The sequence below is a fragment of the Artemia sp. Qi Xiang Cuo genome, chromosome 8 (genome assembly GCF_049724085.1).
Source record: "Artemia sp. Qi Xiang Cuo chromosome 8, ASM4972408v1, whole genome shotgun sequence".
NCBI classification, from domain to species: domain Eukaryota; kingdom Metazoa; phylum Arthropoda; class Branchiopoda; order Anostraca; family Artemiidae; genus Artemia; species Artemia sp. Qi Xiang Cuo.
In genome coordinates this window covers 36,472,790-36,475,940 of record NC_142801.1, presented here as the reverse complement: position 1 = coordinate 36,475,940, position 3,151 = coordinate 36,472,790, and positions in this window count along the sequence as shown.

Here is a 3,151-nt window from a genome sequence, read left to right as displayed (position 1 = left end):
AGTCTTTCGTTGGTTTGTGTTGACTGAAACCGCTGATTTGGCATTTGTAGTGTACTATATTTGCCCTGTCTGAACTTGATTTCTTAGTCTGTCATATACATATATTCTATGAAACCTAGGATATGGGGGGGAAGTATTGCTACCTTTGACTTTTCTGAGCTAGATTTCTTATACATACAGCTGTGTTTGTTTTCTGAAACATATAGTTTGGGATGACTAGTTTGCGATTTTTGACTTTTCTGAGCTAGGTTTCTTAGCCGTTCATAAGTGAGTGTTTTCTGAAACCTATGATTTGGGATATGTAATTTGCTATTTCTGACTTTTCATAACCGGATTTCTTAGTCTTTCGTAGGTGTGTGGTGTCTGAAACCTATGATCTGGGATGTATGGGTTGCTATTTTTTTTACTTTTCTGAGCTGGATTTATATGCCATTCGTAGGTGTGTTGACTGAAACCTATGATTTGGGATGGTTAATTTGCTATTTTCGACTTTTCTGAGCTAGATTTCTTAGCCTATCATATGTGTGTGCTTTCAGAAAATTATGATTTGGGAGGTGTAGTTTGCTTTTGGACTTTTCAGAGCTAGGATTCTTAGTCACTCATAGGTGTTTGTTGTCTGATACTTCGAGTATGGGATGAGTAGTTGGCTATCTCAGACTTTTCTGAGCTAAGGTTTCTTAGTATTTCGTAGGTGAATGTTGTCTGAAACTTATGATTTGGGATATGTAAATTACTATTTAGGGCTCTTCTGAGTTGGATTTCTTAGTCTTTCAGAGGTGTGTAGTGTCTGAAACCTATGATTTGGGATGTGTATTTTGCTATTTTCGACTTTTCTGAGCTAGGTTTCTTAGCCTTTCATAGGTATGTGTTGTCAGAACATTATGATTTGGGATGTGTAGTTTTCTATTTCAGGCTTTTATGAGCTAAGGTTTTCTAGTATTTCGTAGGTGAATGTTGTCTGAAACCATTAGTTTGGGATGTGTAATTTGCTATTTACGACTTTTCATAACCGGATTTCTTAGTCTTTCGTAGGTGTGTGGTGTCTGAAACCTATGATTTGGGGTGGGTGGATTGCTACTTTTGACCTTTCTGAGATGGATTTCATAGCCTTTCATTGGTGTTTGTTGTCTGAAACATATAGTTTGGGATGACTAGTTTGCTATTTTTGACTTTTCTGAGCTAGGTTTCTTAGCTGTTCATAGGTGAGTGTTGTCTGAAACCTATGATTTGGGATATGTAATTGGCTATTTCTGACTTTTCATAACCGGATTTCTTAGTCTTTCGTAGGTGTGTGATGTCTGAAACCTATGATTTGGGGGTGTGGGTTGATATTTTTGACTTTTCTGAGCAGGATTTCATAGCCATCTCGTAGGTGTGTGTTGACTGAAACCTATGATTTGGGGTGGTTAATTTGCTATTTTTGACCTTTCTAAGCTAGATTTCTTAGCCTTTCATAGGTGTGTCCTTTCCGAAAATTATGATTTGGGAAGCCCACAAAAACTTACACCTGCACACTAAAACTTACATGCACACAAAAACTTACATGCACACAAAAACTTACACACACACACACACACACACAAAAAAAACACACACAAACACACAAAAACAAACACACACACACCACAACTAACACACACACAAAAACAAACACACACACACACACACAAAAAAAAACTTACGCATGAACACAAAAAAACTCACACACACACTCACAAAAACTTACACACACACACACTCAAAAAAATTACACATAAACACAATAAAACTAAAACACACACTAAAAAACATACACACACACAAAAAATTACAAATTCACACTAACAATTACACACACACACACACGAACAATAACATAAACACTCACAAAAAAACACACACACACACACACACTAAAATACAAACACACACATAAACACAAAAACTAAAACAATCACACTAAAAATTAAATTAACAAAAAAAATAAAATGCACAAAAAATATTACAAACACACACACACAAAAAAATTACACACACACACACACAAAATAACTCTCACACACACACGCCAAAACTTACACACACACAAAAACTTACACACCACACACACACACACACACAAAAAAAATTAAAAATGAAAAAAAAAAAAACTTACACAAACACACTAAAAAACTTACACACAAAAAAAAACTTACACACACACACATACACAAAAACAAACACAAGAAAACAAAAACTCACACACAAACACAGCACAAAAACTTACACACACACACAAACAAAACTAAAACACACACACACGAAAAAATACACACACACGAAAGAACTAACACACACAAAAACTAAGACACACACACACACACAAACACACACAACTTACACACACACACGCACAAAACTTACACACACACAAAAACTTACAAACACACACATACACACACAAACACAAACTTACAAAAACACACAAAAAAATGATATAAAAACGAAATATAAAAGACAAAAAAAAAAATACACACACACACAAAAACTAACACACATGCGCACAAACATACACACACACACAAAAACTTACACACACACACACACGACCACTTAAACAAAAACGCAACAACTTACACACACACACAAAAACATACACACAAACACACACACAAACAAACAAAAAAACTAACACAAGCACACGCAAACTAACATTCAAACAAAAACTAAAACACACACACACTAAAACTTACACACACACGTCAAAACTTACACACACAAAAGCTTACACACACAAAAACTCACACACACACACACACACACAAAACTTACACACACACTCAAAAACTTAAACAAACAAACACAAAAACTTACACACACAAAAACTTACACACACACACACACACACAAAAACTAACACACTCACTCACACTATTACAAACACACAAAAATAAAAACCCACACACACACCATCAAAAACTTACACACACACACACACACGAAAACAAACGCACACACACAAAAACTTACAAACACACACCCGCCAACAATAACACACACACAAAACTCACACACACACATACACACACACACACACACACACACACAAAACCTACATATGCACACGAAAACTTACATGCACATAAAAACTTACATGCACACAAAAACTTACACACACGCGCAAAAACTTACA